The sequence below is a fragment of the Mandrillus leucophaeus genome, unplaced genomic scaffold, assembly GCF_000951045.1.
Source record: "Mandrillus leucophaeus isolate KB7577 unplaced genomic scaffold, Mleu.le_1.0 Scaffold132, whole genome shotgun sequence".
Classification (NCBI taxonomy): domain Eukaryota; kingdom Metazoa; phylum Chordata; class Mammalia; order Primates; family Cercopithecidae; genus Mandrillus; species Mandrillus leucophaeus.
The window spans coordinates 4,810,896-4,824,220 of NW_012101277.1; positions in this window are offsets into that span (position 1 = coordinate 4,810,896).

The window sequence follows — 13,325 nt, forward strand, 5'->3', positions numbered from 1 at the left end:
ATGTATTCAGGTTTTTTTTTTTTTTTTTTTTTTTGCAGTGCATAAGAAAACAACTTACGTAAAGGGACATGAGAAGGCTTCACAAAAGAAGTTACTTTCAAGTTGAGATTTGACCACTGAATAGGATTTTCCAGAGATGGAAGGCAATGTGGGCAGCAACGATTATGCTTTTGGTGGAACTCAATGCCAGAGTCTAATAAATTCAAATAGTTCCAATAGATTTGGCCCCCTAAAGGTTTGCTGAAATGTCACTGATATGAGGCAGATTGATTAATAGGAGAAAAGACATATAAACTGATTTAATATACATACACAGGTACCTGAAGAAGAAAGACCCAATTTCCTACCAAGGTACAGAAGCTTATATACCATGGTGAGGATACAGAAAAATAGAGGCTCAGAGCATGGCCAAAACCAGATTTTGTTGGTAAATCAGGTTTAGTGGCCAGATAGGTTATGGGAGGGAGAGAAGAGGAGGCCTGGCTGTCAAACTTGGCCTCCTTATGTAGATGAAGATTCACAGATAGCAGTCCTCTGAAAGAATAGATAGTAAACGTCTCTTTTCAGACCTTTAAAGGTATCAGACTCTCAGTTAATCTCTTCTGATCCAGGAAAGGCCTAGAAAAGGAAGACCTGGTTGCACTACTGAGTTGCTCTGCCGATGAGAATTTCTCCAACTCGATCTGCTGGCCAAGTTACAGCCATTTCAAATATGTCAAAAAAATGTGTTCAAGGGTAAAATATGTTTATTTCCTTCAGTGGCTAATCTTTGTTCATGTGGATTTTGCTGCCATTGAATCGTATCATAAAGCACTAATAGTTAAAGTGTGACTTCCAAAGATGTCAATGCATAGTCCCTATCCTTCAAGAATAAGTAAGAGGCAAGAAAACAGTTGTGAAGTAGGACAGAGAAAACTATATTCTCCTTTATGCATGATGAAGCATGTCTCTTTCTTTGATGAATAGAATATACCTCAACACTACAGGTTCCAAGAGGAAATAGCTTCCATTCTCCACACTGGCAAGGAATCTGTCTTTATTGTCCTCTACAGCACTTAGCACACTGTAGATGTTTAACTAATAAAAGACTTTCTCACTACAGTGAATAATGTTAAATCTTGGCATCCAGGCTTACTTTTCACTGTTTCTACAATGGTAATTTAGAGCTTATTCTTCTCAAGTGCAAAGTCAAGTGACAAGTTGGTAATTCTCTTCCTTAAAATGCAAGGTCAATGACACTTCACAAAAGTTCTCACTTTTAAATCATCTTGTTCAAAGGCTCCTAACCTGGTGTTTTCTTGTAGTTATACATTATAACCGGATTCATTTATACCAGGCCAATGGCAATCTGTGATAGGTGTGGATTTTTAGAATATTTAACATGTGACTCTTTTAATATGTTAATCACAAGAATGTTAATAATTTGGCATTTAATCTTAGTCAACATTGGATCATTCACTATATTCACTAGATTTGGAATTTTATCTTTCACAGAAAACAAAATGTGACTTTATCAAGTATGAACTATTTCAGAATGAGAAAAGGGAACTAATAACAGCAATAAAACAAGACACAACCAGAGAGTTCCAAATAATGTTGATATTAAAACATTTCTCAATATTTTCTTTGCAATATGTAGACCAGTTATAATAATTTTGAAAAATAAAGTTCAAGTTTATATTACATTTTTTTTTCAGAAATAGTGGCTGCATGTAAATTACTGTCTCTAAGAGTAATATAACTTTTACCTTTTGCTGTGGTCTGAATGTGTCCCCCCAAATTAATATTTTGAAACTTAATTGCCAATGTGATAGTATAAAGAGAAGGAATCTTTTAGGAGGTGATTAAGTCATGAGGGTATAGCAAGCCCTTAGTAAACATTGAAACTGCTTGTACCCTGATCTTGGATTTCTCAGCCTCCAGAATTGTGAAAAATAAATTTGTATCATTTATAAATTATAAATATGGTATTCTGTTAGAGTAGCACAAATAAATTGACACATCTTTTTTTGTTTGTTTGTTTATTTGTTTTGATACTGGATCTCACTCTGATTGCCCAGGTTGGAGTACAGTGGTGCAATTTTGGCTTGTTGCAGCCTCAGCCTTTCTGGATTCAGTCATCCTCCCACCTCAGCCTCCCAAGTAGCTGGGACTACATGTACACACCCCCACACTCAGCTAATTTTTATTTTTATTTTTAGTAGAGATAGGGTTTCGCCATGTTGCCCAGGCTGGTCTAAAACTCCTGGACTCAAGCAATTCACCAACCTCAGCCTCCCAGTGTGTTGGAATTATAGGTGTGAGCCACCACGCCCAGCCCAGATTGACACCTCTTAACTATTGATCTGATCAGTTCCCTAAGAATTGCATGATCTTCTCCAATTTCCTGGTGTAATGTCAACACTTTCCTTTTAATAAGATTTACCAGCCTAAAAATCTATGGCTCTGGTATATTGAAAGATAGTTTCTATTTGTTTTTAATTTTAAAATAATTGCTTTAATTTGTATTCATCTGATTACATATGATGTGAAACATCTTTTTATATGCTTATTTGCAATTCGTATATCATTTTTTTTTGGTGTTTAAAGGTGTCTATTAATGTCTTCGTCCCATTTTCTAATACACTATTTTTTTTAAATTTTATATAAGGTGTATGTTGTTTACATATACATAGTAAAATGGTTACTACAATCAAGCCAATTAATATATTCATAATCTCAGTTATCTTTTTTTGCATGTGGTAAGAGCACCTAATATATGCTTTACTAGACAATTTCCAGTGTATAGTAAAATATTAACTATAGTACTCATGATGTATTTGAGATCACAAGATTTATCCATGCTACATAACTGCAACTTCATATCATTTGACCTCTCTCTCCCTATCCTTTTCCCATCCCCACCTTCACACTTTTCTCCTGCCCCCCTGACACATAACTATCCTTCTAATCTCTACTTCCATGTATTCAGGTTTTTTTTTTTTTTTTAGATTCCATATGTAAAAGAAATCTTACCAGATTTTTCTTTCTGCGCCTAGCTTATTTCACTTAGCATGTCCTCCAGGTTCATCCACGTTGTAACAAATGGCAGGATCTCCTTGGTTGTTAAAGCTGAGTAAGAATCCATTGCAAATATATACCACTATTTCTTTATTCAGTCATCTTTCAAAAATGCAAATTACAACAACAGAAGGTAACACTACACACCTATTAGAATGTCCCAAATCTGGGATAATGACAACACCAAATGCTGACAAAAATGTAGAGCAATAGGAACCATCATTCATTGCTGATGATAATGCAAAATGGTATAGCCACTTTGGAAGACAGCTTGGTGACTTCTTATACTACTAAACATAGTCTTACCATATGATCCAGTAACTGTACTCCTTAGTATTTACTTAAAAGGCATGAGTCTACATGCCTTTTACATTTGTCTACAGTAAAACCTGTACATGGATGCTTCTAGCAGCTTTTTATCATAATTGCAAAAACTTAGAAGCAACCAAGATATAATTTCAGTAGGTAAATATATATAAACTTTTTTGCATCCAGACAATGAAATATTATTCAGTGCAAAAAAAGAAACAAGCTATCAAGCCGTAAAAAGATATGGAAGAAACTTAAATGCATATAACTAAATGAAAGAAACAATCTGAAAAGAAAACATTATATGATACATTATATGATTCCAATATATTACATTCTGGGGAAGGCAAAACAATGGAAATAGGAAGGTCATGGTTGCAAAGAGTTGAGGCGGGAGAGGGAGGATGAGAGGCAGAACATGGATAACCTTTAAGGATATGGAAATAGGCTACTCTGTATGATACTGTAATGATGAATACATGCCATTATAAAGTATCCAAGCCCATAGAATGTACAACACTAAGAGTGAAAAACTAATGTAAACTGTGGACTTTGAGTGATTATAATGTGTCAATGTAGGTTCACCAATTGTAAAAACTGTACCACCCTATTAGGGGATGTTGATAATGAAGGAGGCTATTAAAGTGTGGACCAGAGGGTATATGAAAAATCTCTGTACCTTACTCTGAATTTGGCTGGAAACATATAATTACTCTAAAAAATAAAGTCTTAAAAGGATAAAATAGTTGTAGATTTATAAACCCTCTTAAGATTTCACTAGTTTTTTAAAACTTTTTTTTTTTTCTATTCCAGGATTTAATCCAAGATCACACATTGCATTTAGATGTCACATCTTATCTTCCTAAGAAGCTAAGATAAAATAGATGGATCATACAGTAGGTTTATGTTTTACTTTTTAAGAAGATAAAAACGGGGGCCAGGCACGCTGGCTTACGCCTGTAATCCTAGCACTTTGGGAGGCCAAGGAGGGCAGATCAACTGAGGTCAGGAGTTCAAGACCAGTCTACCCAACATGGTGAAACCCTATCTCTATTAAAAGCACAAAAAATAAACTGGGCATGGTGGCGTGTGCCTGTAATCCTAGCTACTTGGGAGGCTGAGGCAGGAGAATCGCTTTAACCCAGGAGGCAGAGGTTGCAGTGAGCCGAGACCACGCCATCACACTCTATCCTGGGCCACAAGAGCAAAACTCCCTCCAAAAAATAAAAAGCCAAAAAAGACTTTTCCAAACTGATAGACTGATTCTGCAATTTTTCATTCCCCAAAACAATATATTAATATTCTGTTTCCTCTATGTCTTTGTAAAGACATGGTTGACCAGTCTTTGAATTTTAGTGATTGTAATATGTGTCTAGAGGTGTCTAATTATGGTTTTAACTAGCATTTCTCTGACTAATGATATTGAGCATCTTTTCCTATGTTTGTTTGCCATATACATATCTTCTTTGGTGAAGTGTTTGTTCATTTTAATGTCTGATTGCTCTTTGTTGGTAGGTACTAATTCCTGACTAAAACAACCAAAACTTATTTTAAAATATATGAAACAACAGATTTCAAGACACTCGACATTAGACAAGAAAGGATTTATTATCTCTAGGAAATGAGAAACAAATCATAAGCCCTAAAATTGTCCCAGTTTATTGCCTTAAGAGAATGTTCACTCTACTGCAAATAATGAGGGAACTCACTGAGTTGAGGAAAGGGAGCTAACGATGTGGAGAGTATAAGGCTGGATTTCACAATATGGAATACTGGAGAGTAGACAGGTAACAGAGAGGTCAGAGATCTGAAGGAGGTGTTCTTGGAGAATTTAGCACAGTGTTAATAAGAACATGCTTATGAGTAACACACCCATAGATGAAAAAACGTATTTGAAAGGATTACAGAATAGCTCTTAGCATTCACACCAACCAGTCTGGAAAAACATACATTTTCATGGGTCATTATTTGGCCTTCTCTGGTTTGAAATCAGCTTTCTTTATGATTTGATTTTGTTTCCTCTATTATTAATACTTACTATTTATATGGCATTTTATACACTGTTTTTGGTAGGCTGCTCTGAGGTTTAGATTGTAATATTGAATCAGAATCTATTTTCAAGTAATCTCGTATTACTTTACAAGTAGTATAAGATCCTTACAACAGAATACTCCCAAATCCCTTTCTCTCATTTGCATTATTATTGTTATACACATAACTTTTCATATGTTATAAACATATAACATGTTGCTCATGTTTTTGCTCAGAGTCTTAATTATCTTCTAAACTAATCAAAAATTATTTTAAAATTATTTATGCAATTTTCATTGTTTTTCATTTCTTTGGGTGTATCCAAAAAATTGTGTGGTATTATATATCTTCTCTCTTTTTTTTTTTTTTTTTTGAGATGGAGTCTCACTCTGTCACCTAGGCTGGAGTGCAGTGGCATGATCTTGGCTCACTGCAACCTCCACCTCCCGGGTTCAGGCTATCCTCCTGCCTCAGCCTCCTGAGTAGCTGGCACCACAAGCATGTGCCACCATGCCCGGCTACTTTTTTGTTTTTAGGAGAGATGAGATTTCACTATGTTGGCCAGACTGGTCTCAAACTCTTGACCTTGTGATCCTCCCGTGTCGTTATCCCAAAGTGCTGAGATTACAGGCATGAGCCACCACGCCCGGCCTATATTTCTTCTTTCTAAAGACATTTCTATAACATTTCTTCCCACAGATATTATTGATCTAAAACATGTATTTATTTCATTTTTTTAAAAGCTTTATCTTTGGTCATAGCTTTCTGGGTTGATTTCTTTCAGTACTTTAGCATTTCACTGTTTTCTAACATATGATTTCTGAACTCAGCACATATTCCTAACCCTTTCCCAGCATTTGAAGTCTTTCTTTATTCATCCTTTCTCCTGACTGCAGTGAGTTTTTTGCCCATTTTTTCCCCCCACAAATTATTTGTTTTCTATTGAGAAAATAAGGGAAAAGGGCACCATGGATTTTGAAATTTTGTTTGCTACTGTGTTGTTCCTCTCTTTCTCTTATTGTACAATACAGGCAAGACTTTCTCTGTATCTTCTCAATAGTTTCCAGTTGGAATTGTGGAGTAAAAAGGTCTCAAACTTTTTTCAGGTGAAATAAAAAAGTGAAGACTCCCTATGGTTTCTGAGGTACACGAAGCCTTCACCTTTGCATTTGCCCGGGCTTCACCAATCTGCCAATAATCCTGTTAAACTTACATTGTTGGTGACTGGCTATGTCTTGTCCAGATATGTCAGTCAACACTCTGGTGGGTTCAAGAAAACTTTTGAACTTGTTGTTTTGCTAGTTCGGTTTTGATTGTTTTGGTTTGGTTTTGTTTCTTGTTTTTCATTGAAAGGTTTGGAATGACACATGATAAATCCAGCAGATGTGTTTATAGTTTAATAAAGTTCCCTATGTCCCAACAATAAGTCTTTTTCAAGAATACATTTCCATTTCTCCACTCCCATGAACATTCAAGGCACATATGCACAAAAGAGAATCATCAGTTCTAAAGATGCCAGGATGACAGAGAGTTCAAGCATGTCTCACTGATACCTGTGTTGAAAGATGACTCAGTGATCAGATTTATTCCTACCGTCCTTGTGCTCTCAGTCGCTCAACACTTTCACACCAAATAATGTTCCATTCAGAAAGAGGAGGTAAATTTTTGTTTGCAGTCTGGAAAAATGTGAGCCAGAAATATAATTTTATTCAAAAAAATAGAAGAAAGAGAAAGAAGGAAACAGAGAAAGAAGAAAAGAAGAAAAGAAAGAAAATGCTATATTTAATACATATTCAATTTAGAGAAGCGAAAATCATTCCTGCTGTACAAGTAAGATCTCTGCCTTAAATAGAAAGATGACACCCAGATATAAAACATGGGTGGGGCAGGAAATGAACTCCTAAGATAATGCAGGCTGATATCTTAAAATGTCCTGAAGTTCCTGAAATTCTTCCTCTCGATGATGAGGACTTTTAAAGAAAATATTCTCTCTTCTGGAGAGAGAAAATATCCCTTGATGTGTATGGTAAAATAGAGACACAGAAATAAAAATGTTGATAGACAGCTCCAATATTTACTATACGTTGCCATTTCCTTTGTTAAAAGTGAGCATACAGTATAAAATTGGAAAAGTGATTTTTAACATACTTATTGATTCTGAGGTTGAAGAAAATAAGTATAAAATTTTAATTTACCTATTGATATCAAAGTAGAGTATACAGTATTAAGATACTGTGAGGAATATAATTTTCAAAACAACATGCACTGCTCTGATAGACAGTAGATTTCATAAGTTGAGAGGTTTGTATGGAGTGTTCTATATTCATTTTTTCATTCCCAGTTGCAAACGGCAGTTCTTTGCTCATAGAGTGTCAAATATTGCACTAACAAAGGAATGAATGAATGACGTGGAGTAAGATAAGTCAATAGATAGCCACAAATATTATTACTATTTGTTTGCTTTATTTTGCCTTTGTGGCATAGCTGTGGGAAGGCTATATTGTCAGCTTTTGATGTAGCAGAAAGCAATCCCCAAACTTCAGTGCATTTCAACAACAAAATATTATTTCTCATTCAGATGTCTGCATGTCAACTGGTGCTCTGTTCTGCCTCAGCTCAGCTCTATCCAGCTCAACTCTTCTCCTCAAGTCAGCCTGCTCCATGACCCAGGAATAGCTCTGAACTAGAGCTAGTGTTCTCAGGAAGAAGACAGAAGCAAGACTGACTGAGCCACACAAATGTATCTAAAACTTGTAGTAACACATGATGTACATCATAGAGACTCACACTCTTCTGGTCAAGGAAGTCACAGGCTGAGCCTGAAAATAGGGAGAGAGATGATCCTGCACCTACAAGAATACCTGGCAGGAATGGGGATGTACAGCGCTCACAGAGGGGAAAGGAGTAGCTTACTGAAGACGATAATACAAAAGCTCTGAGTTGTTTTTATGTTATCTATACAGAGAGATTCTCTGGGGTACATTTATGCGAATATCACAATCTTCTTCCCTGATGGACATGAACACCACAATTTTATTTTCCAAAAAATCTTTTAGAACCATCCTAGTTTTGTGTGAACAAATATTTACCAGATTTACATATTATTTGAATTCTGAAGATATGTTTTAAAATATATTTGTCTACTAAACAAGAACACTCATTTCAGGTATTTGCAATCTTCTTGGGATATAAATATTTATCTTTATCCAGTTGACATATTCAGTTGAAGCTTAAAAGCACAAAGTTTTAGCAATATAAATATGAACCTGTAGAAACTTCCTAAAAGTGAAGGAAAAAGAGAGCATTTACCAAAATATACTAGAATGTTTTAACAAACAAGTTCTACTATGAAAATAAATATGCATCTTAAGTGAAAAACAAATTTCTGGAAAGTATACCTAAAAGGCAGAAGTCAAACACTCTTAAATGTGTCTGTGTTTCTTCAACTATCCCTTGGATACCCAAGTTCACAAATTTATTCTATGTAACTTGTAAATTTAAAGTATGAAAATACAATGACTAATTTGCAGTTAGATTGGTTAAGAGAAACATAATTATTTAAACACATCCTTGAAAGATGAAAGAGGTGAAAGAGGTAAACAACATTATATGCAAGTGTAAAATTAAATTTTAAATGACTATGAGGGCTTATCTAACTTGATTAGAGATGGACACAATACTGTCACTTCTTGGAGAGTCGCTGAAAATTTGAGAAGCAATTTTCCAGCTATATCAATGAAAACACCCAAACTTCTTTAAGTAATGATAGTTTAAATTCTGTATAGTAGTGTTAGAACAAGGCTACTTTTAAGAAAACGACACTGTTTAAGTAATTCCATTTCTGCTTACTCAAATGTTATTCATGTCAAATTATGCCACACTATCTGTGAAGTTCATTCTAGTAGCTGGACAGAATAGGTTAAACACCGAAGGCACTTTTCCCACATGACAATGTTTTAATTAGGCACCCTATTAAACTGGGAGCACAATTATTAAAAGTAATCTACCATTTTGTAGAAAGGTTGACCCTAGCAAATAATTACTAGAAGAGCAGTGCTTTAGAAACTGTGGCAATACACATGATTTTTTTTTTCTTTTTTTGGAATAACTAGAATGGAACTAATAAACTTTATGTGAGGAAATATAGAAAAGTAGGGAGAAGCAGGAGGGATCTGTCAAAAATTAAAGGAAAGATGGGGAAACAGAAGACTGGTCGAGGGTAAGGTTAACAACCAACTCCAACAGCCCCCACCCCAGTTTCTCCAAGTTAGCATATTTGAGAATAGGACCATGTTAAATGGTATTTATGAAGCTTTTTTCTCTGAGATATGCTGTGTTAAATTCTCTCCTATCTCATTAAATACCTAGTTAAATGTATTTTGTACAATAATTCTTAAAATATTGTCTTTTCATATAAAAAGAGATGCTGAATTTATTGCTTATATAATGGTTAGTTTTAGACGACTGTGGAGCTGACATATGAGAAAACCAGGAAACCAGGTTATCTGTTAGACGTGATTTATAATATTCATTTTTTTAAATTGTGGGAAATTTGTATGTGTGATTGTTCATATAGTAAATAAGCATACACAATACCCAGAACTAAAATAACTAGTATGCTTATGAAACTTTAGAGTTGCAAAGTATTTTCATGTTATATGAAGTATACATTAGTATACATGACTGTAGTAAGTAGTATGCTTTAATATTATTTCATTTCACTACAGTGTTATATGTCATATCCAAGAGTATGGAAAGTCAAAACTAGAACTTGGGTCTTCTAAAACCAAATTCTTAACAAATCCCTGAAAATAAAGAGCTTTGAAAAGTAGAGTGTTTGAAAAAATAAATAAATGTAGATCACTGTATAAATATTTCCAGTAGAGAATATTACACCCAGGCATCTGTCATACTGACCTTTTAAGAAGTACCGGAAATGTCATGTATCACCTAAATAGCATACCCAATATATGCTGAAGTGTTCAACAGAATCGAAGCTGGGGACAAACAAGAACAATCTGTCAAACCAGCTGTTTCTAGTATGATAAAACTCTCCTTCAAAAAAAGAATCTTGTCTCTGATACTATGCTCCACTCAGTGGAGCTAAGTGCGAGTATGCCAATTCTTTACATATTTCAGGATTTCTACATATCTATCCTTTACAACGTGGAGTAGCCACTGAGCTGACACAGCGCTGTTAAGACATTTTTGCCTATAACACAATTAGAATTTGGTTTTTGTAGGTAGTTTTATTTTTTGTTGTTGGCAGTGGTGATCAAGGAAAAAGAAAGGAATAGGGTAAATACCACTAGAAATAGTTCATATATTCCCCACTCCAAGTCATTTCTAACTTCTTATACCAATGGAAAACATTAAGCAGAATGTTCAAAATGCCAATCTGATAATAGGAAATATTGCTTTATATTTTGTGCTAGTTAACTCTGTTAAGGCATCTCAAGTCAAGTCACTTTCTGCCTTAATTTCTTAGAGAAAAACAGAACACAAAACAAAATATGAAGAATATGACTATTTGTCTGGTGTATTAAAGTCTAGGAGGGAATTAAGCCAGAAATTCTAGTAAAATTGGCTTTGGAAAATATGTTTTATTGGATGTTAATACAAAAATAGCCTAAGTCTGGGTGTAGTGACTCACACTTATAATGTCAGCACTTTGTGACGCTCAGGTGAGAGGATTGCTTGAGCCCAGGAGTTCATCGCTGCAGTGAGCTATGATGGAACCACTACACTCCAACCTGGATAATGGTCCCTATAAATAAATTAATTAATAATAGAAACAAAACAAAGAGAACATTTGAATTCAGAAAGACAAAAATAAATTATATAGAGAACAATTATTTGATTAAGGGCAGATTTAATATCTTAACAATGTACAGCATAAGATTGTACATAAAATATTCAAGGTGAAGTCCAAGGTAAATTTAAACTAAAAGAAAAAGTCTTAATATATTTAAAAACCACAAGTTTTTAAAAATAATAATTATAGTATTTTTAGTTTGCTAACTTTTTTATATAATATATAAAAATCTAGCAAAATGGAAGGGGAAGAAAATAAAGTTCTAGTGTTTCAAAGTCACTGTCTTTTACCAGAATTACACTGATACTAAACTCAAAGCAGATAATTATAAATAGAAATAGATATTTTCATCCTTAACCTCAGGGGAGCAATATAGCTAAACAACAGTGTAATTTAAAACCTATAAAAACCAATATTTGTTTAACAGAACAGTACAATAAAATTAGCACAGAGGAATACACACACAGTTATATGAAAAACAAGTAGCACAACTGCTGATATAATTCTAACTGTACAATTAAATATATGTTAATTAACTAAACATTCCAGTTGAAAGGCAGAGACTTTCAGATTGAGTAGAAAGTTTGATTCAGCTATATATTGTTTATGAGAGACACTCTTTAGATTGAAAAAATAATAGATTGAAAGTAAAAGGATGGTAAAGGTTTAAACTGTACAAATACTATAAGAGAATTGGAGTGACTGTATTAATATAAGACAAAATAAGTTTTAATACAAGTAATATGGCTAGAACTGACTAGAACAAAGAGGAATGCTGAATAATGATAAAAACACCAAGAAAATGAAAGATATCATATTATAGATGCAGATGCACACAACAACAGAGTCCCAGAATGCATAGAAGCAAAGAAGAAATTTGAAAGAAAGAATAGTCAATTAAAAATTACACTGATAGATTTTAACACTCTTTTTTTTAGCAACTTATAGAAAAACTAGATAGAAGATCAATAAAATTGTAGAAGGTTGGAATATTATCAAATAACTTTACCCAGCTGATATATCTATAGCACTCTAACCAGTAAGAGTAGAACACAATTTTAAGTGCATATTGAACACTTTCTAGCATAGACAATGTGCTCGGCCATGCAGCAAGTTTTAATAAATTTAATGGGTTTTAATGAATTGTATGCAGTAGGTTTTCTAAATACAGAACGGAATGTATTTCAACAACTAAAAGAAAACTGAAAAAGCAACAAATATTAGGATGTTAAAAACTGTGACTTAAATAATCCATAGTTAAAAGAGAAAATTACAAGAAAAATTAGAAAATGTACTGGACTTAAAAAAACACAGCATATTGAAATTTATAGGATGCAGATAAAACATTGCCTAGTGGGAAATTTATTTAGTTAAATACCTACTAGAAAAAAAGATATAAAATCAATAATCAAACGCCCTACTTTAAGATATGAAAATGCAATTCAATCATATTATCAGAAGCAAATAAATTACAGAAATCAGAACTTACTAAAATATAAAACAGAAAATAATAGAAAAAATCAATGAAACCAAAATTTTATTTTTGCTAAGACCTACAATGTATATAAAACTTGAGCTATGCTGAACAAGAAAAATGAAGAAGGTAGACACGTCTGTCATCATAAAGGAAAGAGGGACTATTACTACAGACTAACAGACTAAATATAAATTAAAATAAATAGAATAAATGTTATAAATAACCTTCTGTTAATAATTTGAAGACTTAGATTCAATGAAAAAATTATAAGAATAAGCATAAATTATCCAAGCTCACTCAAGAAAAACAAAAACCTGAATATAACAATTTTGAGCAAATAAAGTCATTTTTAATTAAAAATCTGCCCAAGAAAAAAAGTCCAGGAACAGATGGCTGAACCGATGAATTATATAAAACATCTAATAAAGAATTAATAATAATCATGCACAAAATATTTGAGATAATAGAGAATGGGGAAACAAGTCCCAACTAATTTTATATAGCCATTATTATCCTGACAATAATAGAATACCTATCAGATCCATCTCTTTCTCACAATAGTTGCAGAAAACATATTTATCAACAGTCACCACCCATTCATGATGGAAATTCTCAACAAGCTAGCAACAGAAG